The sequence below is a fragment of the Rhinoderma darwinii genome, unplaced genomic scaffold (genome assembly GCF_050947455.1).
Source record: "Rhinoderma darwinii isolate aRhiDar2 unplaced genomic scaffold, aRhiDar2.hap1 Scaffold_554, whole genome shotgun sequence".
In the NCBI taxonomy this organism is placed as follows: domain Eukaryota; kingdom Metazoa; phylum Chordata; class Amphibia; order Anura; family Rhinodermatidae; genus Rhinoderma; species Rhinoderma darwinii.
Window position 1 is genome coordinate 230,298 of NW_027464105.1, and position 23,848 is coordinate 254,145.

Sequence of the window (23,848 nt, forward strand, 5' to 3'; positions counted from 1 at the left end):
TTTCTTGTTTATAAAAATGTCATTAAATGGCATGCAAGAACTAGATGAGTGTATATATAGGTCTACTAGAACACATCTACAAAAAAAAACATTTGTAGTAATAGTTCCATGCAAACATTTTCTAGAACGTTTATCATTTACATAAGTTTTTAGAGTTCTGCTCCTCTACAATAAGGGTAATTTACAAAAACACCTGACGAGGATGGGATTTGAACCCATGCATGCAGAGCACAATGGATTAGCTGTCCATCGCCTTAACCACTCGGCCACCTTGTCAACTTATTTTCATTTTTTTTCTTTGGTTAGTTTCCAGCTGTTTTATAACCAAACCTGATCCCTAAAAAGTGTTTTACAAATTTTGAGAAGTGTCAGTAATATGTATTCTAAATTTATTTTCCCTTATTTAAAATCAAATCTTTTCTTGTTTATAAAAATGTCATTAAATGGCATGCAAGAACTAGATGAGTGTATATATAGGTCTACTAGAACACATCTACAAAAAAAAACATTTGTAGTAATAGTTCCATGCAAACATTTTCTAGAAGGTTTATCATTTACACAAGTTTTTAGAGTTCTGCTCCTCTTATCGGCTTAACAAATTTCAACCTGTTTTGGCAGTATTAGCCCTGCCTGCAATCTTGGGCTTTGGAAGACAATAAGGGTAATTTACAAAAACACCCGACGAGGATGGGATTTGAACCCATGCATGCAGAGCACAATGGATTAGCAGTCCATCACCTTAACCACTCGGCCACCTCGTCAACTTATTTACATTTTTTTCTTTGGTTAGTTTCCAGCTGTTTTATAACCAAACCTGATCCCTAAAAAGTGTTTTACAAATTTTGAGAAGTGTCAGTAATATGTATTCTAAATTTATTTTCCCTTATTTAAAATCAAATCTTTTCTTGTTTATAAAAATGTCATTAAATGGCATGCAAGAACTAGATGAGTGTATATATAGGTCTACTAGAACACATCTACAAAAAAAAACATTTGTAGTAATAGTTCCATGCAAACATTTTCTAGAAGGTTTCACAAGTTTTTAGAGTTCTGCTCCTCTAATCGGCTTAACAAATTTCAACCTGTTTTGGCAGTATTAGCCCTGCCTGCAATCTTGGGCTTTGGAAGACAATAAGGGTAATTTACAAAAACACCCGACGAGGATGGGATTTGAACCCATGCATGCAGAGCACAATGGATTAGCAGTCCATCACCTTAACCACTCGGCCACCTCGTCAACTTATTTTCCTTTTTTTCTTTGGTTAGTTTCCAGCTGTTTTATAACCAAACCTGATCCCTAACAAGTGTTTTACAAATTTTGAGAAGTGTCAGTAATATGTATTCTAAATTTATTTTCCCTTATTTAAAATCAAATCTTTTCTTGTTTATAAAAATGTCATTAAATGGCATGCAAGAACTAGATGAGTGTATATATAGGTCTACTAGAGCACATCTACAAAAAAAAACATTGGTAGTAATAGTTCCATGCAAACATTTTCTAGAAGGTTTCACAAGTTTTTAGAGTTCTGCTCCTCTAATCGGCTTAACAAATTTCAACCTGTTTTGGCAGTATTAGCCCTGCCTGCAATCTTGGGCTTTGCATTTACAAAAACACCCAACGAGGATGGGATTTGAACCCATGCATGCAGAGGACAATGGATTAGCAGTCCATCACCTTAACCACTCGGCCACCTCGTCAACTTATTTTCATTTTTTTTATTTGGTTAGTTTCCAGCTGTTTTATAACCAAACCTGATCCCTAAAAAGTGTTTTACAAATTTTGAGAAGTGTCAGTAATATGTATTCTAAATTTATTTTCCCTTATTTAAAATCAAATCTTTTCTTGTTTATAAAAATGTCATTAAATGGCATGCAAGAACTAGATGAGTGTATATATAGGTCTACTAGAACACATCTACAAAAAAAAACATTTGTAGTAATAGTTCCATGCAAACATTTTCTAGAAGGTTTATCATTTACACAAGTTTTTAGAGTTCTGCTCCTCTAATCGGCTTAACAAATTTCAACCTGTTTTGGCAGTATTAGCCCTGCCTGCAATCTTGGGCTTTGGAAGACAATAAGGGTCATTTACAAAAACACCCGACAAGGATGGGATGCAGAGCACAATGGATTAGCAGTCCATCGCCTTAACCACTCGGCCACCTCGTCAACTTATTTTCATTTTTTTTCTTTGGTTAGTTTCCAGCTGTTTTATAACCAAACCTGATCCCTAAAAAGTGTTTTACAAATTTTGAGAAGTGTCAGTAATATGTATTCTAAATTTATTTTCCCTTATTTAAAATCAAATCTTTTCTTGTTTATAAAAATGTCATTAAATGGCATGCAAGAACTAGATGAGTGTATATATAGGTCTACTAGAACACATCTACAAAAAAAAACATTTGTAGTAATAGTTCCATGCAAACATTTTCTAGAAGGTTTCACAAGTTTTTAGAGTTCTGCTCCTCTAATCGGCTTAACAAATTTCAACCTGTTTTGGCAGTATTAGCCCTGCCTGCAATCTTGGGCTTTGGAAGACAATAAGGGTAATTTACAAAAACACCCGACGAGGATGGGATTTGAACCCATGCATGCAGAGCACAATGGATTAGCTGTCCATCGCCTTAACCACTTGGCCACCTCGTCAACTTATTTTAATTTTTTCTTTGGTTAGTTTCCAGCTGTTTTATAACCAAACCTGATCCCTAAAAAGTGTTTTACAAATTTTGAGAAGTGTCAGTAATATGTATTCTAAATTTATTTTCCCTTATTTAAAATCAAATCTTTTCTTGTTTATAAAAATGTCATTAAATGGCATGCAAGAACTAGATGAGTGTATATATAGGTCTACTAGAACACATCTACAAAAAAAAACATTTGTAGTAATAGTTCCATGCAAACATTTTCTAGAAGGTTTATAATTTACACAAGTTTTTAGAGTTCTGCTCCTCTAATCGGCTTAACAAATTTCAACCTGTTTTGGCAGTATTAGCCCTGCCTGCAATCTTGGGCTTTGGAAGACAATAAGGGTCATTTACAAAAACACCCGACAAGGATGGGATGCAGAGCACAATGGATTAGCAGTCCATCGCCTTAACCACTCGGCCACCTCGTCAACTTATTTTCATTTTTTTTCTTTGGTTAGTTTCCAGCTGTTTTATAACCAAACCTGATCCCTAAAAAGTGTTTTACAAATTTTGAGAAGTGTCAGTAATATGTATTCTAAATTTATTTTCCCTTATTTAAAATCAAATCTTTTCTTGTTTATAAAAATGTCATTAAATGGCATGCAAGAACTAGATGAGTGTATATATAGGTCTACTAGAACACATCTACAAAAAAAAACATTTGTAGTAATAGTTCCATGCAAACATTTTCTAGAAGGTTTCACAAGTTTTTAGAGTTCTGCTCCTCTAATCGGCTTAACAAATTTCAACCTGTTTTGGCAGTATTAGCCCTGCCTGCAATCTTGGGCTTTTGAAGACAATAAGGGTAATTTACAAAAACACCCGACGAGGATGGGATTTGAACCCATGCATGCAGAGCACAATGGATTAGCTGTCCATCGCCTTAACCACTCGGCCACCTTGTCAACTTATTTTCATTTTTTTTCTTTGGTTAGTTTCCAGCTGTTTTATAACCAAACCTGATCCCTAAAAAGTGTTTTACAAATTTTGAGAAGTGTCAGTAATATGTATTCTAAATTTATTTTCCCTTATTTAAAATCAAATCTTTTCTTGTTTATAAAAATGTCATTAAATGGCATGCAAGAACTAGATGAGTGTATATATAGGTCTACTAGAACACATCTACAAAAAAAAACATTTGTAGTAATAGTTCCATGCAAACATTTTCTAGAAGGTTTATAATTTACACAAGTTTTTAGAGTTCTGCTCCTCTAATCGGCTTAACAAATTTCAACCTGTTTTGGCAGTATTAGCCCTGCCTGCAATCTTGGGCTTTGGAAGACAATAAGGGTCATTTACAAAAACACCCGACAAGGATGGGATGCAGAGCACAATGGATTAACAGTCCATCGCCTTAACCACTCGGCCACCTCGTCAACTTATTTTCATTTTTTTCTTTGGTTAGTTTCCAGCTGTTTTATAACCAAACCTGATCCCTAAAAAGTGTTTTACAAATTTTGAGAAGTGTCAGTAATATGTATTCTAAATTTATTTTCCCTTATTTAAAATCAAATCTTTTCTTGTTTATAAAAATGTCATTAAATGGCATGCAAGAACTAGATGAGTGTATACATAGGTCTACTAGAACACATCTACAAAAAAAAACATTTGTAGTAATAGTTCCATGCAAACATTTTCTAGAAGGTTTATCATTTACACAAGTTTTTAGAGTTCTGCTCCTCTAATCGGCTTAACAAATTTCAACCTGTTTTGGCAGTATTAGCCCTGCCTGCAATCTTGGGCTTTGGAAGACAATAAGGGTCATTTACAAAGACACCCGACGAGGATGGGATGCAGAGCACAATGGATTAGCAGTCCATCGCCTTAACCACTCGGCCACCTCGTCAACTTATTTTCATTTTTTTCTTTGGTTAGTTTCCAGCTGTTTTATAACCAAACTTGATCCCTAAAAAGTGTTTTACAAATTTTGAGAAGTGTCAGTAATATGTATTCTAAATTTATTTTCCCTTATTTAAAATCAAATCTTTTCTTGTTTATAAAAATGTCATTAAATGGCATGCAAGAACTAGATGAGTGTATATATAGGTCTACTAGAACACATCTACAAAAAAAACATTTGTAGTAATAGTTCCATGCAAACATTTTCTAGAAGGTTTATCATTTACACAAGTTTTTAGAGTTCTGCTCCTCTAATCGGCTTAACAAATTTCAACCTGTTTTGGCAGTATTAGCCCTGCCTGCAATCTTGGGCTTTGGAAGACAATAATGGTCATTTACAAAAACTCCCGATGAGGATGGGATTTGAACCCATGCATGCAGAGCACAATGGATTAGCTGTCCATCGCCTTAACCACTCGGCCACCTTGTCAACTTATTTTCATTTTTTTCTTTGGTTAGTTTCCAGCTGTTTTATAACCAAACCTGATCCCTAAAAAGTGTTTTACAAATTTTGAGAAGTGTCAGTAATATGTATTCTAAATTTATTTTCCCTTATTTAAAATCAAATCTTTTCTTGTTTATAAAAATGTCATTAAATGGCATGCAAGAACTAGATGAGTGTATACATAGGTCTACTAGAACACATCTACAAAAAAAAACATTTGTAGTAATAGTTCCATGCAAACATTTTCTAGAAGGTTTATCATTTACACAAGTTTTTAGAGTTCTGCTCCTCTAATCGGCTTAACAAATTTCAACCTGTTTTGGCAGTATTAGCCCTGCCTGCAATCTTGGGCTTTGGAAGACAATAAGGGTCATTTACAAAGACACCCGACGAGGATGGGATGCAGAGCACAATGGATTAGCAGTCCATTGCCTTAACCACTCGGCCACCTCGTCAACTTATTTTCATTTTTTTCTTTGGTTAGTTTCCAGCTGTTTTATAACCAAACCTGATCCCTAAAAAGTGTTTTACAAATTTTGAGAAGTGTCAGTAATATGTATTCTAAATTTATTTTCCCTTATTTAAAATCAAATCTTTTCTTGTTTATAAAAATGTCATTAAATGGCATGCAAGAACTAGATGAGTGTATATATAGGTCTACTAGAACACATCTACAAAAAAAAACATTTGTAGTAATAGTTCCATGCAAACATTTTCTAGAATGTTTATCATTTACACAAGTTTTTAGAGTTCTGCTCCTCTTATCGGCTTAACAAATTTCAACCTGTTTTGGCAGTATTAGCCCTGCCTGCAATCTTGGGCTTTGGAAGACAATAATGGTCATTTACAAAAACTCCCGATGAGGATGGGATTTGAACCCATGCATGCAGAGCACAATGGATTAGCTGTCCATCGCCTTAACCACTCGGCCACCTTGTCAACTTATTTTCATTTTTTTCTTTGGTTAGTTTCCAGCTGTTTTATAACCAAACCTGATCCCTAAAAAGTGTTTTACAAATTTTGAGAAGTGTCAGTAATATGTATTCTAAATTTATTTTCCCTTATTTAAAATCAAATCTTTTCTTGTTTATAAAAATGTCATTAAATGGCATGCAAGAACTAGATGAGTGTATACATAGGTCTACTAGAACACATCTACAAAAAAAAACATTTGTAGTAATAGTTCAATGCAAACATTTTCTAGAAGGTTTATCATTTACACAAGTTTTTAGAGTTCTGCTCCTCTAATCGGCTTAACAAATTTCAACCTGTTTTGGCAGTATTAGCCCGGCCTGCAATCTTGGGCTTTGGAAGACAATAAGGGTCATTTACAAAGACACCCGACGAGGATGGGATGCAGAGCACAATGGATTAGCAGTCCATTGCCTTAACCACTCGGCCACCTCGTCAACTTATTTTCATTTTTTTCTTTGGTTAGTTTCCAGCTGTTTTATAACCAAACCTGATCCCTAAAAAGTGTTTTACAAATTTTGAGAAGTGTCAGTAATATGTATTCTAAATTTATTTTCCCTTATTTAAAATCAAATCTTTTCTTGTTTATAAAAATGTCATTAAATGGCATGCAAGAACTAGATGAGTGTATATATAGGTCTACTAGAACACATCTACAAAAAAAAACATTTGTAGTAATAGTTCCATGCAAACATTTTCTAGAAGGTTTATCATTTACACAAGTTTTTAGAGTTCTGCTCCTCTTATCGGCTTAACAAATTTCAACCTGTTTTGGCAGTATTAGCCCTGCCTGCAATCTTGGGCTTTGGAAGACAATAAGGGTAATTTACAAAAACACCCGACGAGGATGGGATTTGAACCCATGCATGCAGAGCACAATGGATTAGCAGTCCATCGCCTTAACCACTCGGCCACCTCGTCAACTTATTTTCATTTTTTTCTTTGGTTAGTTTCCAGCTGTTTTATAACCAAACCTGATCCCTAACAAGTGTTTTACAAATTTTGAGAAGTGTCAGTAATATGTATTCTAAATTTATTTTCCCTTATTTAAAATCAAATCTTTTCTTGTTTATAAAAATGTCATTAAATGGCATGCAAGAACTAGATGAGTGTATATATAGGTCTACTAGAACACATCTACAAAAAAAAACATTTGTAGTAATAGTTCCATGCAAACATTTTCTAGAAGGTTTCACAAGTTTTTAGAGTTCTGCTCCTCTAATCGGCTTAACAAATTTCAACCTGTTTTGGCAGTATTAGCCCTGCCTGCAATCTTGGGCTTTGGAAGACAATAAGGGTCATTTACAAAAACACCCGACGAGGATGGGATTTGAACCCATGCATGCAGAGGACAATGGATTAGCAGTCCATCGCCTTAACCACTCGGCCACCTCGTCAACTTATTTTCATTTTTTTATTTGGTTAGTTTCCAGCTGTTTTATAACCAAACCTGATCCCTAAAAAGTGTTTTACAAATTTTGAGAAGTGTCAGTAATATGTATTCTAAATTTATTTTCCCTTATTTAAAATCAAATCTTTTCTTGTTTATAAAAATGTCATTAAATGGCATGCAAGAACTAGATGAGTGTATATATAGGTCTACTAGAACACATCTACAAAAAAAAACATTTGTAGTAATAGTTCCATGCAAACATTTTCTAGAAGGTTTATCATTTACACAAGTTTTTAGAGTTCTGCTCCTCTTATCGGCTTAACAAATTTCAACCTGTTTTGGCAGTATTAGCCCTGCCTGCAATCTTGGGCTTTGGAAGACAATAATGGTCATTTACAAAAACTCCCGATGAGGATGGGATTTGAACCCATGCATGCAGAGCACAATGGATTAGCAGTCCATCGCCTTAACCACTCGGCCACCTCGTCAACTTATTTTCATTTTTTTCTTTGGTTAGTTTCCAGCTGTTTTATAACCAAACCTGATCCCTAACAAGTGTTTTACAAATTTTGAGAAGTGTCAGTAATATGTATTCTAAATTTATTTTCCCTTATTTAAAATCAAATCTTTTCTTGTTTATAAAAATGTCATTAAATGGCATGCAAGAACTAGATGAGTGTATATATAGGTCTACTAGAACACATCTACAAAAAAAAACATTTGTAGTAATAGTTCCATGCAAACATTTTCTAGAAGGTTTCACAAGTTTTTAGAGTTCTGCTCCTCTAATCGGCTTAACAAATTTCAACCTGTTTTGGCAGTATTAGCCCTGCCTGCAATCTTGGGCTTTGGAAGACAATAAGGGTCATTTACAAAAACACCCGACGAGGATGGGATTTGAACCCATGCATGCAGAGCACAATGGATTAGCTGTCCATCGCCTTAACCACTCGGCCACCTTGTCAACTTATTTTCATTTTTTTCTTTGGTTAGTTTCCAGCTGTTTTATAACCAAACCTGATCCCTAAAAAGTGTTTTACAAATTTTGAGAAGTGTCAGTAATATGTATTCTAAATTTATTTTCCCTTATTTAAAATCAAATCTTTTCTTGTTTATAAAAATGTCATTAAATGGCATGCAAGAACTAGATGAGTGTATATATAGGTCTACTAGAACACATCTACAAAAAAAAACATTTGTAGTAATAGTTCCATGCAAACATTTTCTAGAAGGTTTATCATTTACACAAGTTTTTAGAGTTCTGCTCCTCTTATCGGCTTAACAAATTTCAACCTGTTTTGGCAGTATTAGCCCTGCCTGCAATCTTGGGCTTTGGAAGACAATAAGGGTAATTTACAAAAACACCCGACGAGGATGGGATTTGAACCCATGCATGCAGAGCACAATGGATTAGCAGTCCATCGCCTTAACCACTCGGCCACCTCGTCAACTTATTTTCATTTTTTTCTTTGGTTAGTTTCCAGCTGTTTTATAACCAAACCTGATCCCTAAAAAGTGTTTTACAAATTTTGAGAAGTGTCAGTAATATGTATTCTAAATTTATTTTCCCTTATTTAAAATCAAATCTTTTCTTGTTTATAAAAATGTCATTAAATGGCATGCAAGAACTAGATGAGTGTATATATAGGTCTACTAGAGCACATCTACAAAAAAAAACATTTGTAGTAATAGTTCCATGCAAACATTTTCTAGAAGGTTTCACAAGTTTTTAGAGTTCTGCTCCTCTAATCGGCTTAACAAATTTCAACCTGTTTTGGCAGTATTAGCCCTGCCTGCAATCTTGGGCTTTGGAAGACAATAAGGGTCATTTACAAAAACACCCGACGAGGATGGGATTTGAACCCATGCATGCAGAGGACAATGGATTAGCAGTCCATCGCCTTAACCACTCGGCCACCTCGTCAACTTATTTTCATTTTTTTATTTGGTTAGTTTCCAGCTGTTTTATAACCAAACCTGATCCCTAAAAAGTGTTTTACAAATTTTGAGAAGTGTCAGTAATATGTATTCTAAATTTATTTTCCCTTATTTAAAATCAAATCTTTTCTTGTTTATAAAAATGTCATTAAATGGCATGCAAGAACTAGATGAGTGTATATATAGGTCTACTAGAACACATCTACAAAAAAAAACATTTGTAGTAATAGTTCCATGCAAACATTTTCTAGAAGGTTTATCATTTACACAAGTTTTTAGAGTTCTGCTCCTCTAATCGGCTTAACAAATTTCAACCTGTTTTGGCAGTATTAGCCCTGCCTGCAATCTTGGGCTTTGGAAGACAATAAGGGTCATTTACAAAAACAGCCGACGAGGATGGGATTTGAACCCATGCATGCAGAGCACAATGGATTAGCAGTCCATCGCCTTAACCACTCGGCCACCTCGTCAACTTATTTTCATTTTTTTCTTTGGTTAGTTTCCAGCTGTTTTATAACCAAACCTGATCCCTAAAAAGTGTTTTACAAATTTTGAGAAGTGTCAGTAATATGTATTCTAAATTTATTTTCCCTTATTTAAAATCAAATCTTTTCTTGTTTATAAAAATGTCATTAAATGGCATGCAAGAACTAGATGAGTGTATATATAGGTCTACTAGAACACATCTACAAAAAAAACATTTGTAGTAATAGTTCCATGCAAACATTTTCTAGACGGTTTATCATTTACACAAGTTTTTAGAGTTCTGCTCCTCTAATCGGCTTAACAAATTTCAACCTGTTTTGGCAGTATTAGCCCTGCCTGCAATCTTGGGCTTTTGAAGACAATAAGGGTCATTTACAAAAACACCCGACGAGGATGGGATGCAGAGCACAATGGATTAGCAGTCCATCGCCTTAACCACTCGGCCACCTCGTCAACTTATTTTCATTTTTTTCTTTGGTTAGTTTCCAGCTGTTTTATAACCAAACCTGATCCCTAAAAAGTGTTTTACAAATTTTGAGAAGTGTCAGTAATATGTATTCTAAATTTATTTTCCCTTATTTAAAATCAAATCTTTTCTTGTTTATAAAAATGTCATTAAATGGCATGCAAGAACTAGATGAGTGTATATATAGGTCTACTAGAACACATCTACAAAAAAAAACATTTGTAGTAATAGTTCCATGCAAACATTTTCTAGAAGGTTTATCATTTACACAAGTTTTTAGAGTTCTGCTCCTCTTATCGGCTTAACAAATTTCAACCTGTTTTGGCAGTATTAGCCCTGCCTGCAATCTTGGGCTTTGGAAGACAATAAGGGTAATTTACAAAAACACCCGACGAGGATGGGATTTGAACCCATGCATGCAGAGCACAATGGATTAGCAGTCCATCGCCTTAACCACTCGGCCACCTCGTCAACTTATTTTCATTTTTTTCTTTGGTTAGTTTCCAGCTGTTTTATAACCAAACCTGATCCCTAAAAAGTGTTTTACAAATTTTGAGAAGTGTCAGTAATATGTATTCTAAATTTATTTTCCCTTATTTAAAATCAAATCTTTTCTTGTTTATAAAAATGTCATTAAATGGCATGCAAGAACTAGATGAGTGTATATATAGGTCTACTAGAGCACATCTACAAAAAAAAACATTTGTAGTAATAGTTCCATGCAAACATTTTCTAGAAGGTTTCACAAGTTTTTAGAGTTCTGCTCCTCTAATCGGCTTAACAAATTTCAACCTGTTTTGGCAGTATTAGCCCTGCCTGCAATCTTGGGCTTTGGAAGACAATAAGGGTCATTTACAAAAACACCCGACGAGGATGGGATTTGAACCCATGCATGCAGAGGACAATGGATTAGCAGTCCATCGCCTTAACCACTCGGCCACCTCGTCAACTTATTTTCATTTTTTTCTTTGGTTAGTTTCCAGCTGTTTTATAACCAAACCTGATCCCTAAAAAGTGTTTTACAAATTTTGAGAAGTGTCAGTAATATGTATTCTAAATTTATTTTCCCTTATTTAAAATCAAATCTTTTCTTGTTTATAAAAATGTCATTAAATGGCATGCAAGAACTAGATGAGTGTATATATAGGTCTACTAGAACACATCTACAAAAAAAAACATTTGTAGTAATAGTTCCATGCAAACATTTTCTAGAAGGTTTATCATTTACACAAGTTTTTAGAGTTCTGCTCCTCTTATCGGCTTAACAAATTTCAACCTGTTTTGGCAGTATTAGCCCTGCCTGCAATCTTGGGCTTTGGAAGACAATAAGGGTAATTTACAAAAACACCCGACGAGGATGGGATTTGAACCCATGCATGCAGAGCACAATGGATTAGCAGTCCATCGCCTTAACCACTCGGCCACCTCGTCAACTTATTTTCATTTTTTTCTTTGGTTAGTTTCCAGCTGTTTTATAACCAAACCTGATCCCTAAAAAGTGTTTTACAAATTTTGAGAAGTGTCAGTAATATGTATTCTAAATTTATTTTCCCTTATTTAAAATCAAATCTTTTCTTGTTTATAAAAATGTCATTAAATGGCATGCAAGAACTAGATGAGTGTATATATAGGTCTACTAGAACACATCTACAAAAAAAAACATTTGTAGTAATAGTTCCATGCAAACATTTTCTAGACGGTTTATCATTTACACAAGTTTTTAGAGTTCTGCTCCTCTAATCGGCTTAACAAATTTCAACCTGTTTTGGCAGTATTAGCCCTGCCTGCAATCTTGGGCTTTTGAAGACAATAAGGGTCATTTACAAAAACACCCGACGAGGATGGGATGCAGAGCACAATGGATTAGCAGTCCATCGCCTTAACCACTCGGCCACCTCGTCAACTTATTTTCATTTTTTTCTTTGGTTAGTTTCCAGCTGTTTTATAACCAAACCTGATCCCTAAAAAGTGTTTTACAAATTTTGAGAAGTGTCAGTAATATGTATTCTAAATTTATTTTCCCTTATTTAAAATCAAATCTTTTCTTGTTTATAAAAATGTCATTAAATGGCATGCAAGAACTAGATGAGTGTATATATAGGTCTACTAGAACACATCTACAAAAAAAAACATTTGTAGTAATAGTTCCATGCAAACATTGTCTAGAAGGTTTATCATTTACACAAGTTTTTAGAGTTCTGCTCCTCTTATCGGCTTAACAAATTTCAACCTGTTTTGGCAGTATTAGCCCTGCCTGCAATCTTGGGCTTTGGAAGACAATAATGGTCATTTACAAAAACTCCCGATGAGGATGGGATTTGAACCCATGCATGCAGAGCACAATGGATTAGCTGTCCATCACCTTAACCACTCGGCCACCTTGTCAACTTATTTTCATTTTTTTTCTTTGGTTAGTTTCCAGCTGTTTTATAACCAAACCTGATCCCTAAAAAGTGTTTTACAAATTTTGAGAAGTGTCAGTAATATGTATTCTAAATTTATTTTCCCTTATTTAAAATCAAATCTTTTCTTGTTTATAAAAATGTCATTAAATGGCATGCAAGAACTAGATGAGTGTATATATAGGTCTACTAGAACACATCTACAAAAAAAAACATTTGTAGTAATAGTTCCATGCAAACATTTTCTAGAAGGTTTATCATTTACACAAGTTTTTAGAGTTCTGCTCCTCTTATCGGCTTAACAAATTTCAACCTGTTTTGGCAGTATTAGCCCTGCCTGCAATCTTGGGCTTTGGAAGACAATAAGGGTAATTTACAAAAACACCCGACGAGGATGGGATTTGAACCCATGCATGCAGAGCACAATGGATTAGCAGTCCATCGCCTTAACCACTCGGCCACCTCGTCAACTTATTTTCATTTTTTTCTTTGGTTAGTTTCCAGCTGTTTTATAACCAAACCTGATCCCTAAAAAGTGTTTTACAAATTTTGAGAAGTGTCAGTAATATGTATTCTAAATTTATTTTCCCTTATTTAAAATCAAATCTTTTCTTGTTTATAAAAATGTCATTAAATGGCATGCAAGAACTAGATGAGTGTATATATAGGTCTACTAGAGCACATCTACAAAAAAAAACATTTGTAGTAATAGTTCCATGCAAACATTTTCTAGAAGGTTTCACAAGTTTTTAGAGTTCTGCTCCTCTAATCGGCTTAACAAATTTCAACCTGTTTTGGCAGTATTAGCCCTGCCTGCAATCTTGGGCTTTGCATTTACAAAAACACCCGACAAGGATGGGATTTGAACCCATGCATGCATAGGACAATGGATTAGCAGTCCATCGCCTTAACCATTCGGCCACCTCGTCAACTTATTTTCATTTTTTTATTTGGTTAGTTTCCAGCTGTTTTATAACCAAACCTGATCCCTAAAAAGTGTTTTACAAATTTTGAGAAGTGTCAGTAATATGTATTCTAAATTTATTTTCCCTTATTTAAAATCAAATCTTTTCTTGTTTATAAAAATGTCATTAAATGGCATGCAAGAACTAGATGAGTGTATATATAGGTCTACTAGAACACATCTACAAAAAAAAACATTTGTAGTAATAGTTCCATGCAAACATTTTCTAGAAGGTTTATCATTTACACAAGTTTTTAGAGTTCTGCTCCTCTAATCGGCTTAACAAATTTCAACCTGTTTTGGCAGTATTAGCCCTGCCTGCAATCTTGGGCTTTGGAAGACAATAAGGGTCATTTACAAAAACACCCGACAAGGATGGGATGCAGAGCACAATGGATTAGCAGTCCATCGCCTTAACCACTCGGCCACCTTGTCAACTTATTTTCATTTTTTTCTTTGGTTAGTTTCCAGCTGTTTTATAACCAAACCTGATCCCTAAAAAGTGTTTTACAAATTTTGAGAAGTGTCAGTAATATGTATTCTAAATTTATTTTCCCTTATTTAAAATCAAATCTTTTCTTGTTTATAAAAATGTCATTAAATGGCATGCAAGAACTAGATGAGTGTATATATAGGTCTACTAGAACACATCTACAAAAAAAAACATTTGTAGTAATAGTTCCATGCAAACATTTTCTAGAAGGTTTCACAAGTTTTTAGAGTTCTGCTCCTCTAATCGGCTTAACAAATTTCAACCTGTTTTGGCAGTATTAGCCCTGCCTGCAATCTTGGGCTTTGGAAGACAATAAGGGTAATTTACAAAAACACCCGACGAGGATGGGATTTGAACCCATGCATGCAGAGCACAATGGATTAGCAGTCCATCGCCTTAACCACTCGGCCACCTCGTCAACTTATTTTCATTTTTTTCTTTGGTTAGTTTCCAGCTGTTTTATAACCAAACCTGATCCCTAAAAAGTGTTTTACAAATTTTGAGAAGTGTCAGTAATATGTATTCTAAATTTATTTTCCCTTATTTAAAATCAAATCTTTTCTTGTTTATAAAAATGTCATTAAATGGCATGCAAGAACTAGATGAGTGTATATATAGGTCTACTAGAGCACATCTACAAAAAAAAACATTTGTAGTAATAGTTCCATGCAAACATTTTCTAGAAGGTTTCACAAGTTTTTAGAGTTCTGCTCCTCTAATCGGCTTAACAAATTTCAACCTGTTTTGGCAGTATTAGCCCTGCCTGCAATCTTGGGCTTTGGAAGACAATAAGGGTCATTTACAAAAACACCCGACGAGGATGGGATTTGAACCCATGCATGCAGAGGACAATGGATTAGCAGTCCATCGCCTTAACCACTCGGCCACCTCGTCAACTTATTTTCTTTTTTTTATTTGGTTAGTTTCCAGCTGTTTTATAACCAAACCTGATCCCTAAAAAGTGTTTTACAAATTTTGAGAAGTGTCAGTAATATGTATTCTAAATTTATTTTCCCTTATTTAAAATCAAATCTTTTCTTGTTTATAAAAATGTCATTAAATGGCATGCAAGAACTAGATGAGTGTATATATAGGTCTACTAGAACACATCTACAAAAAAAACATTTGTAGTAATAGTTCCATGCAAACATTTTCTAGAAGGTTTATCATTTACACAAGTTTTTAGAGTTCTGCTCCTCTAATCGGCTTAACAAATTTCAACCTGTTTTGGCAGTATTAGCCCTGCCTGCAATCTTGGGCTTTGGAAGACAATAATGGTCATTTACAAAAACACCCGACGAGGATGGGATTTGAACCCATGCATGCAGAGCACAATGGATTAGCAGTCCATCGCCTTAACCACTCGGCCACCTCGTCAACTTATTTTCATTTTTTTTCTTTGGTTAGTTTCCAGCTGTTTTATAACCAAACCTGATCCCTAAAAAGTGTTTTACAAATTTTGAGAAGTGTCAGTAATATGTATTCTAAATTTATTTTCCCTTATTTAAAATCAAATCTTTTCTTGTTTATAAAAATGTTATTAAATGGCATGCAAGAACTAGATGAGTGTATACATAGGTCTACTAGAACACATCTACAAAAAAAAACATTTGTAGTAATAGTTCCATGCAAACATTTTCTAGAAGGTTTATCATTTACACAAGTTTTTAGAGTTCTGCTCCTCTAATCGGCTTAAAAAATTTCAACCTGTTTTGGCAGTATTAGCCCTGCCTGCAATCTTGGGCTTTGGAAGACAATAAGGGTCATTTACAAAAACACCCGACGAGGATGGGATGCAGAGCACAATGGATTAGCAGTCCATCGCCTTAACCACTCGGCCACCTCGTCAACTTATTTTCATTGTTTTCTTTGGTTAGTTTCCAGCTGTTTTATAACCAAACCTGATCCCTAAAAAGTGTTTTACAAATTTTGAGAAGTGTCAGTAATATGTATTCTAAATTTATTTTCCCTTATTTAAAATCAAATCTTTTCTCGTTTATAAAAATGTCATTAAATGGCATGCAAGAACTAGATGAGTGTATATATAGGTCTACTAGAACACATCTACAAAAAAAAACATTTGTAGTAATAGTTCCATGCAAACATTTTCTAGAAGGTTTATCATTTACACAAGTTTTTAGAGTTCTGCTCCTCTAATCGGCTTAACAAATTTCAACCTGTTTTGGCAGTATTAGCCCTGCCTGCAATCTTGGGCTTTGGAAGACAATAAGGGTCATTTACAAAAACACCCGACAAGGATGGGATGCAGAGCACAATGGATTAGCAGTCCATCGCCTTAACCACTCGGCCACCTTGTCAACTTATTTTCATTTTTTTCTTTGGTTAGTTTCCAGCTGTTTTATAACCAAACCTGATCCCTAAAAAGTGTTTTACAAATTTTGAGAAGTGTCAGTAATATGTATTCTAAATTTATTTTCCCTTATTTAAAATCAAATCTTTTCTTGTTTATAAAAATGTCATTAAATGGCATGCAAGAACTAGATGAGTGTATATATAGGTCTACTAGAACACATCTACAAAAAAAAACATTTGTAGTAATAGTTCCATGCAAACATTTTCTAGAAGGTTTCACAAGTTTTTAGAGTTCTGCTCCTCTAATCGGCTTAACAAATTTCAACCTGTTTTGGCAGTATTAGCCCTGCCTGCAATCTTGGGCTTTGGAAGACAATAAGGGTAATTTACAAAAACACCCGACGAGGATGGGATTTGAACCCATGCATGCAGAGCACAATGGATTAGCAGTCCATCGCCTTAACCACTCGGCCACCTCGTCAACTTATTTTCATTTTTTTCTTTGGTTAGTTTCCAGCTGTTTTATAACCAAACCTGATCCCTAAAAAGTGTTTTACAAATTTTGAGAAGTGTCAGTAATATGTATTCTAAATTTATTTTCCCTTATTTAAAATCAAATCTTTTCTTGTTTATAAAAATGTCATTAAATGGCATGCAAGAACTAGATGAGTGTATATATAGGTCTACTAGAGCACATCTACAAAAAAAAACATTTGTAGTAATAGTTCCATGCAAACATTTTCTAGAAGGTTTCACAAGTTTTTAGAGTTCTGCTCCTCTAATCGGCTTAACAAATTTCAACCTGTTTTGGCAGTATTAGCCCTGCCTGCAATCTTGGGCTTTGGAAGACAATAAGGGTCATTTACAAAAACACCCGACGAGGATGGGATTTGAACCCATGCATGCAGAGGACAATGGATTAGCAGTCCATCGCCTTAACCACTCGGCCACCTCGTCAACTTATTTTCTTTTTTTTATTTGGTTAGTTTCCAGCTGTTTTATAACCAAACCTGATCCCTAAAAAGTGTTTTACAAATTTTGAGAAGTGTCAGTAATATGTATTCTAAATTTATTTTCCCTTATTTAAAATCAAATCTTTTCTTGTTTATAAAAATGTCATTAAATGGCATGCAAGAACTAGATGAGTGTATATATAGGTCTACTAGAACACATCTACAAAAAAAACATTTGTAGTAATAGTTCCATGCAAACATTTTCTAGAAGGTTTATCATTTACACAAGTTTTTAGAGTTCTGCTCCTCTAATCGGCTTAACAAATTTCAACCTGTTTTGGCAGTATTAGCCCTGCCTGCAATCTTGGGCTTTGGAAGACAATAATGGTCATTTACAAAAACACCCGACGAGGATGGGATTTGAACCCATGCATGCAGAGCACAATGGATTAGCAGTCCATCGCCTTAACCACTCGGCCACCTCGTCAACTTATTTTCATTTTTTTTCTTTGGTTAGTTTCCAGCTGTTTTATAACCAAACCTGATCCCTAAAAAGTGTTTTACAAATTTTGAGAAGTGTCAGTAATATGTATTCTAAATTTATTTTCCCTTATTTAAAATCAAATCTTTTCTTGTTTATAAAAATGTTATTAAATGGCATGCAAGAACTAGATGAGTGTATACATAGGTCTACTAGAACACATCTACAAAAAAAAACATTTGTAGTAATAGTTCCATGCAAACATTTTCTAGAAGGTTTATCATTTACACAAGTTTTTAGAGTTCTGCTCCTCTAATCGGCTTAAAAAATTTCAACCTGTTTTGGCAGTATTAGCCCTGCCTGCAATCTTGGGCTTTGGAAGACAATAAGGGTCATTTACAAAAACACCCGACGAGGATGGGATGCAGAGCACAATGGATTAGCAGTCCATCGCCTTAACCACTCGGCCACCTCGTCAACTTATTTTCATTGTTTTCTTTGGTTAGTTTCCAGCTGTTTTATAACCAAACCTGATCCCTAAAAAGTGTTTTACAAATTTTGAGAAGTGTCAGTAATATGTATTCTAAATTTATTTTCCCTTATTTAAAATCAAATCTTTTCTCGTTTATAAAAATGTCATTAAATGGCATGCAAGAACTAGATGAGTGTATATATAGGTCTACTAGAACACATCTACAAAAAAAAACATTTGTAGTAATAGTTCCATGCAAACATTTTCTAGAAGGTTTATCATTTACACAAGTTTTTAGAGTTCTGCTCCTCTAATCGGCTTAACAAATTTCAACCTGTTTTGGCAGTATTAGCCCTGCCTGCAATCTTGGGCTTTTGAAGACAATAAGGGTCATTTACAAAAACACCCGACGAGGATGGGATGCAGAGCACAATGGATTAGCAGTCCATCGCCTTAGCCACTCGGCCACCTCGTCAACTTATTTTCATTTTTTTTCTTTGGTTAGTTTCCAGCTGTTTTATAACCAAACCTGATCCCTAAAAAGTGTTTTACAAATTTTGAGAAGTGTCAGTAATATGTATTCTAAATTTATTTTCCCTTATTTAAAATCAAATCTTTTCTTGTTTATAAAAATGTCATTAAATGGCATGAAAGAACTAGATGAGTGTATATATAGGTCTACTAGAACACATACACAAAAAAAACATTTGTAGTAATAGTTCCATGCAAACATTTTCTAGAAGGTTTATCATTTACACAAGTTTTTAGAGTTCTGCTCCTCTAATCGGCTTAACAAATTTCAACCTGTTTTGGCAGTATTAGCCCTGCCTGCAATCTTGGGCTTTGGAAGACAATAAGGGTCATTTACAAAAACACCCGACGAGGATGGGATGCAGAGCACAATGGATTAGCAGTCCATCGCCTTAACCACTCGGCCACCTCGTCAACTTATTTTAATTTTTTTCTTTGGTTAGTTTCCAGCTGTTTTATAACCAAACCTGATCCCTAAAAAGTGTTTTACAAATTTTGAGAAGTGTCAGTAATATGTATTCTAAATTTATTTTCCCTTATTTAAAATCAAATCTTTTCTTGTTTATAAAAATGTCATTAAATGGCATGCAAGAACTAGATGAGTGTATATATAGGTCTACTAGAACACATCTACAAAAAAAACATTTGTAGTAATAGTTCCATGCAAACATTTTCTAGAAGGTTTATCATTTACACAAGTTTTTAGAGTTCTGCTCCTCTAATCGGCTTAACAAATTTCAACCTGTTTTGGCAGTATTAGCCCTGCCTGCAATCTTGGGCTTTGGAAGACAATAATGGTCATTTACAAAAACACCCGACGAGGATGGGATTTGAACCCATGCATGCAGAGCACAATGGATTAGCAGTCCATCGCCTTAACCACTCGGCCACCTCGTCAACTTATTTTCATTTTTTTTCTTTGGTTAGTTTCCAGCTGTTTTATAACCAAACCTGATCCCTAAAAAGTGTTTTACAAATTTTGAGAAGTGTCAGTAATATGTATTCTAAATTTATTTTCCCTTATTTAAAATCAAATCTTTTCTTGTTTATAAAAATGTTATTAAATGGCATGCAAGAACTAGATGAGTGTATACATAGGTCTACTAGAACACATCTACAAAAAAAAACATTTGTAGTAATAGTTCCATGCAAACATTTTCTAGAAGGTTTATCATTTACACAAGTTTTTAGAGTTCTGCTCCTCTAATCGGCTTAAAAAATTTCAACCTGTTTTGGCAGTATTAGCCCTGCCTGCAATCTTGGGCTTTGGAAGACAATAAGGGTCATTTACAAAAACACCCGACGAGGATGGGATGCAGAGCACAATGGATTAGCAGTCCATCGCCTTAACCACTCGGCCACCTCGTCAACTTATTTTCATTTTTTTCTTTGGTTAGTTTCCAGCTGTTTTATAACCAAACCTGATCCCTAAAAAGTGTTTTACAAATTTTGAGAAGTGTCAGTAATATGTATTCTAAATTTATTTTCCCTTATTTAAAATCAAATCTTTTCTCGTTTATAAAAATGTCATTAAATGGCATGCAAGAACTAGATGAGTGTATATATAGGTCTACTAGAACACATCTACAAAAAAAAACATTTGTAGTAATAGTTCCATGCAAACATTTTCTAGAAGGTTTATCATTTACACAAGTTTTTAGAGTTCTGCTCCTCTAATCGGCTTAACAAATTTCAACCTGTTTTGGCAGTATTAGCCCTGCCTGCAATCTTGGGCTTTTGAAGACAATAAGGGTCATTTACAAAAACACCCGACGAGGATGGGATGCAGAGCACAATGGATTAGCAGTCCATCGCCTTAGCCACTCGGCCACCTCGTCAACTTATTTTCATTTTTTTTCTTTGGTTAGTTTCCAGCTGTTTTATAACCAAACCTGATCCCTAAAAAGTGTTTTACAAATTTTGAGAAGTGTCAGTAATATGTATTCTAAATTTATTTTCCCTTATTTAAAATCAAATCTTTTCTTGTTTATAAAAATGTCATTAAATGGCATGCAAGAACTAGATGAGTGTATATATAGGTCTACTAGAACACATACACAAAAAAAACATTTGTAGTAATAGTTCCATGCAAACATTTTCTAGAAGGTTTATCATTTACACAAGTTTTTAGAGTTCTGCTCCTCTAATCGGCTTAACAAATTTCAACCTGTTTTGGCAGTATTAGCCCTGCCTGCAATCTTGGGCTTTGGAAGACAATAAGGGTCATTTACAAAAACACCCGACGAGGATGGGATTTGAACCCATGCATGCAGAGCACAATGGATTAGCAGTCCATCGCCTTAACCACTCGGCCACCTCGTCAACTTGTTTTAATTTTTTTCTTTGGTTAGTTTCCAGCTGTTTTATAACCAAACCTGATCCCTAAAAAGTGTTTTACAAATTTTGAGAAGTGTCAGTAATATGTATTCTAAATTTATTTTCCCTTATTTAAAATCAAATCTTTTCTTGTTTATAAAAATGTTATTAAATGGCATGCAAGAACTAGATGAGTGTATACATAGGTCTACTAGAACACATCTACAAAAAAAACATTTGTAGTAATAGTTCCATGCAAACATTTTCTAGAAGGTTTATCATTTACACAAGTTTTTAGAGTTCTGCTCCTCTAATCGGCTTAACAAATTTCAACCTGTTTTGGCAGTATTAGCCCTGCCTGCAATCTTGGGCTTTGGAAGACAATAAGGGTCATTTACAAAAACACCCGACGAGGATGGGATGCAGAGCACAATGGATTAGCAGTCCATCGCCTTAACCACTTGGCCACCTCGTCAACTTATTTTCATTTTTTTCTTTGGTTCGTTTCCAGCTGTTTTATAACCAAACCTGATCCCTAAAAAGTGTTTTACAAATTTTGAGAAGTGTCAGTAATATGTATTCTAAATTTATTTTCCCTTATTTAAAATCAAATCTTTTCTTGTTTATAAAAATGTTATTAAATGGCATGCAAGAACTAGATGAGTGTATACATAGGTCTACTAGAACACATCTACAAAAAAAAACATTTGTAGTAATAGTTCCATGCAAACATTTTCTAGAAGGTTTATCATTTACACAAGTTTTTAGAGTTCTGCTCCTCTAATCGGCTTAACAAATTTCAACCTGTTTTGGCAGTATTAGCCCTGCCTGCAATCTTGGGCTTTGGAAGACAATAAGGGTCATTTACAAAAACACCCGACGAGGATGGGATGCAGAGCACAATGGATTAGCAGTCCATCGCCTTAACCACTCGGCCACCTCGTCAACTTATTTTCATTTTTTTCTTTGGTTCGTTTCCAGCTGTTTTATAACCAAACCTGATCCCTAAAAAGTGTTTTACAAATTTTGAGAAGTGTCAGTAATATGTATTCTAAATTTATTTTCCCTTATTTAAAATCAAATCTTTTCTTGTTTATAAAAATGTCATTAAATGGCATGCAAGAACTAGATGAGTGTATATATAGGTCTACTAGAACACATACACAAAAAAAACATTTGTAGTAATAGTTCCATGCAAACATTTTCTAGAAGGTTTATCATTTACACAAGTTTTTAGAGTTCTGCTCCTCTAATCGGCTTAACAAATTTCAACCTGTTTTGGCAGTATTAGCCCTGCCTGCAATCTTGGGCTTTGGAAGACAATAAGGGTCATTTACAAAAACACCCGACGAGGATGGGATGCAGAGCACAATGGATTAGCAGTCCATCGCCTTAACCACTCGGCCACCTCGTCAACTTATTTTCATTTTTTTCTTTGGTTCGTTTCCAGCTGTTTTATAACCAAACCTGATCCCTAAAAAGTGTTTTACAAATTTTGAGAAGTGTCAGTAATATGTATTCTAAATTTATTTTCCCTTATTTAAAATCAAATCTTTTCTTGTTTATAAAAATGTCATTAAATGGCATGCAAGAACTAGATGAGTGTATATATAGGTCTACTAGAACACATCTACAAAAAAAACATTTGTAGTAATAGTTCCATGCAAACATTTTCTAGAAGGTTTATCATTTACACAAGTTTTTAGAGTTCTGCTCCTCTAATCGGCTTAACAAATTTCAACCTGTTTTGGCAGTATTAGCCCTGCCTGCAATCTTGGGCTTTGGAAGACAATAATGGTCATTTACAAAAACACCCGACGAGGATGGGATTTGAACCCATGCATGCAGAGCACAATGGATTAGCAGTCCATCGCCTTAACCACTCGGCCACCTCGTCAACTTGTTTTAATTTTTTTCTTTGGTTAGTTTCCAGCTGTTTTATAACCAAACCTGATCCCTAAAAAGTGTTTTACAAATTTTGAGAAGTGTCAGTAATATGTATTCTAAATTTATTTTCCCTTATTTAAAATCAAATCTTTTCTTGTTTATAAAAATGTTATTAAATGGCATGCAAGAACTAGATGAGTGTATACATAGGTCTACTAGAACACATCTACAAAAAAAACATTTGTAGTAATAGTTCCATGCAAACATTTTCTAGAAGGTTTATCATTTACACAAGTTTTTAGAGTTCTGCTCCTCTAATCGGCTTAACAAATTTCAACCTGTTTTGGCAGTATTAGCCCTGCCTGCAATCTTGGGCTTTGGAAGACAATAAGGGTCATTTACAAAAACACCCGACGAGGATGGGATGCAGAGCACAATGGATTAGCAGTCCATCGCCTTAACCACTTGGCCACCTCGTCAACTTATTTTCATTTTTTTCTTTGGTTCGTTTCCAGCTGTTTTATAACCAAACCTGATCCCTAAAAAGTGTTTTACAAATTTTGAGAAGTGTCAGTAATATGTATTCTAAATTTATTTTCCCTTATTTAAAATCAAATCTTTTCTTGTTTATAAAAATGTTATTAAATGGCATGCAAGAACTAGATGAGTGTATACATAGGTCTACTAGAACACATCTACAAAAAAAAACATTTGTAGTAATAGTTCCATGCAAACATTTTCTAGAAGGTT

At 34.5% G+C, this 23,848-nt stretch overlaps 24 non-coding genes across 24 annotated transcripts; all 24 read right to left on the reverse strand.

The window, feature by feature from the left end:
* Nucleotides 1–194: 194 nt before the first annotated feature.
* On the reverse strand, nt 195–276 carry TRNAS-GCU (transfer RNA serine (anticodon GCU)). The gene has a single exon. It is a non-coding gene; the product is annotated as a tRNA-Ser (tRNA).
* Nucleotides 277–679: 403 nt separating this feature from the next.
* Nucleotides 680–761, reverse strand: TRNAS-GCU (transfer RNA serine (anticodon GCU)). The gene has a single exon. It is a non-coding gene; the product is annotated as a tRNA-Ser (tRNA).
* A 394-nt stretch (nt 762–1,155) lies between these two features.
* On the reverse strand, nt 1,156–1,237 carry TRNAS-GCU (transfer RNA serine (anticodon GCU)). Its single transcript has one exon. It is a non-coding gene; the product is annotated as a tRNA-Ser (tRNA).
* Nucleotides 1,238–1,616: 379 nt separating this feature from the next.
* Nucleotides 1,617–1,698, reverse strand: TRNAS-GCU (transfer RNA serine (anticodon GCU)). Its single transcript has one exon. It is a non-coding gene; the product is annotated as a tRNA-Ser (tRNA).
* Nucleotides 1,699–6,842: 5,144 nt separating this feature from the next.
* On the reverse strand, nt 6,843–6,924 carry TRNAS-GCU (transfer RNA serine (anticodon GCU)). The gene has a single exon. It is a non-coding gene; the product is annotated as a tRNA-Ser (tRNA).
* Nucleotides 6,925–7,318: 394 nt separating this feature from the next.
* TRNAS-GCU (transfer RNA serine (anticodon GCU)) lies at nt 7,319–7,400 on the reverse strand. The gene has a single exon. It is a non-coding gene; the product is annotated as a tRNA-Ser (tRNA).
* A 402-nt stretch (nt 7,401–7,802) lies between these two features.
* On the reverse strand, nt 7,803–7,884 carry TRNAS-GCU (transfer RNA serine (anticodon GCU)). The gene has a single exon. It is a non-coding gene; the product is annotated as a tRNA-Ser (tRNA).
* An 878-nt stretch (nt 7,885–8,762) lies between these two features.
* TRNAS-GCU (transfer RNA serine (anticodon GCU)) lies at nt 8,763–8,844 on the reverse strand. Its single transcript has one exon. It is a non-coding gene; the product is annotated as a tRNA-Ser (tRNA).
* A 394-nt stretch (nt 8,845–9,238) lies between these two features.
* Nucleotides 9,239–9,320, reverse strand: TRNAS-GCU (transfer RNA serine (anticodon GCU)). Its single transcript has one exon. It is a non-coding gene; the product is annotated as a tRNA-Ser (tRNA).
* Nucleotides 9,321–9,722: 402 nt separating this feature from the next.
* Nucleotides 9,723–9,804, reverse strand: TRNAS-GCU (transfer RNA serine (anticodon GCU)). The gene has a single exon. It is a non-coding gene; the product is annotated as a tRNA-Ser (tRNA).
* An 871-nt stretch (nt 9,805–10,675) lies between these two features.
* On the reverse strand, nt 10,676–10,757 carry TRNAS-GCU (transfer RNA serine (anticodon GCU)). The gene has a single exon. It is a non-coding gene; the product is annotated as a tRNA-Ser (tRNA).
* Nucleotides 10,758–11,151: 394 nt separating this feature from the next.
* On the reverse strand, nt 11,152–11,233 carry TRNAS-GCU (transfer RNA serine (anticodon GCU)). The gene has a single exon. It is a non-coding gene; the product is annotated as a tRNA-Ser (tRNA).
* Nucleotides 11,234–11,635: 402 nt separating this feature from the next.
* On the reverse strand, nt 11,636–11,717 carry TRNAS-GCU (transfer RNA serine (anticodon GCU)). The gene has a single exon. It is a non-coding gene; the product is annotated as a tRNA-Ser (tRNA).
* Nucleotides 11,718–13,074: 1,357 nt separating this feature from the next.
* Nucleotides 13,075–13,156, reverse strand: TRNAS-GCU (transfer RNA serine (anticodon GCU)). Its single transcript has one exon. It is a non-coding gene; the product is annotated as a tRNA-Ser (tRNA).
* Nucleotides 13,157–13,535: 379 nt separating this feature from the next.
* TRNAS-GCU (transfer RNA serine (anticodon GCU)) lies at nt 13,536–13,617 on the reverse strand. Its single transcript has one exon. It is a non-coding gene; the product is annotated as a tRNA-Ser (tRNA).
* An 864-nt stretch (nt 13,618–14,481) lies between these two features.
* On the reverse strand, nt 14,482–14,563 carry TRNAS-GCU (transfer RNA serine (anticodon GCU)). Its single transcript has one exon. It is a non-coding gene; the product is annotated as a tRNA-Ser (tRNA).
* Nucleotides 14,564–14,957: 394 nt separating this feature from the next.
* On the reverse strand, nt 14,958–15,039 carry TRNAS-GCU (transfer RNA serine (anticodon GCU)). The gene has a single exon. It is a non-coding gene; the product is annotated as a tRNA-Ser (tRNA).
* A 401-nt stretch (nt 15,040–15,440) lies between these two features.
* Nucleotides 15,441–15,522, reverse strand: TRNAS-GCU (transfer RNA serine (anticodon GCU)). Its single transcript has one exon. It is a non-coding gene; the product is annotated as a tRNA-Ser (tRNA).
* A 1,335-nt stretch (nt 15,523–16,857) lies between these two features.
* On the reverse strand, nt 16,858–16,939 carry TRNAS-GCU (transfer RNA serine (anticodon GCU)). Its single transcript has one exon. It is a non-coding gene; the product is annotated as a tRNA-Ser (tRNA).
* Nucleotides 16,940–17,333: 394 nt separating this feature from the next.
* On the reverse strand, nt 17,334–17,415 carry TRNAS-GCU (transfer RNA serine (anticodon GCU)). The gene has a single exon. It is a non-coding gene; the product is annotated as a tRNA-Ser (tRNA).
* A 401-nt stretch (nt 17,416–17,816) lies between these two features.
* Nucleotides 17,817–17,898, reverse strand: TRNAS-GCU (transfer RNA serine (anticodon GCU)). Its single transcript has one exon. It is a non-coding gene; the product is annotated as a tRNA-Ser (tRNA).
* Nucleotides 17,899–19,710: 1,812 nt separating this feature from the next.
* On the reverse strand, nt 19,711–19,792 carry TRNAS-GCU (transfer RNA serine (anticodon GCU)). Its single transcript has one exon. It is a non-coding gene; the product is annotated as a tRNA-Ser (tRNA).
* Nucleotides 19,793–21,135: 1,343 nt separating this feature from the next.
* TRNAS-GCU (transfer RNA serine (anticodon GCU)) lies at nt 21,136–21,217 on the reverse strand. Its single transcript has one exon. It is a non-coding gene; the product is annotated as a tRNA-Ser (tRNA).
* Nucleotides 21,218–23,026: 1,809 nt separating this feature from the next.
* TRNAS-GCU (transfer RNA serine (anticodon GCU)) lies at nt 23,027–23,108 on the reverse strand. The gene has a single exon. It is a non-coding gene; the product is annotated as a tRNA-Ser (tRNA).
* Between the last annotated feature and the right edge of the window lie 740 nt (nt 23,109–23,848).